The sequence below is a fragment of the Rattus norvegicus genome, chromosome 8 (genome assembly GCF_021556685.1).
Source record: "Rattus norvegicus strain SHRSP/BbbUtx chromosome 8, alternate assembly SHRSP_T2T, whole genome shotgun sequence".
Lineage (NCBI taxonomy): Eukaryota > Metazoa > Chordata > Mammalia > Rodentia > Muridae > Rattus > Rattus norvegicus.
Genome location: NC_141541.1, coordinates 112,793,101 through 112,793,416, shown reverse-complemented (window position 1 = coordinate 112,793,416; position 316 = coordinate 112,793,101). Strand labels below are relative to the sequence as shown.

General features: G+C 45.6%; 1 non-coding gene across 1 annotated transcript; it reads right to left on the bottom strand.

Annotated features, from left to right (window-relative positions):
• On the bottom strand, positions 1-72 carry Trnac-gca31 (transfer RNA cysteine (anticodon GCA) 31). Its single transcript has one exon. It is a non-coding gene; the product is annotated as a tRNA-Cys (tRNA).
• Between the last annotated feature and the right edge of the window lie 244 nt (positions 73-316).

The window sequence follows — 316 nt, the reverse complement described above, 5'->3', positions numbered from 1 at the left end:
AGGGGGCACCTGGATTTGAACCAGGGACCTCTTGATCTGCAGTCAAATGCTCTACCCCTGAGCTATACCCCCAGTGAGACAGATTTGTTTTTATAGTGTATCTGTCTCTCCACATTCTGGTTCTTAAAGCCTCCGGTGACTCAGGGGAGCTATAATTAGGAGTGCTGCCTGGAAGGAGACTGGGCATTAGAGGTTCTAAAGGAGATTTATAATGAAACAAGACAGGGATCTGAAGAACTAAGTTCACAGGGCCAAGAAAATCTCCTTTAGACTGGCCAGTATTCAATGCTTCATTCCTGCCTATTGTGTCTCATAG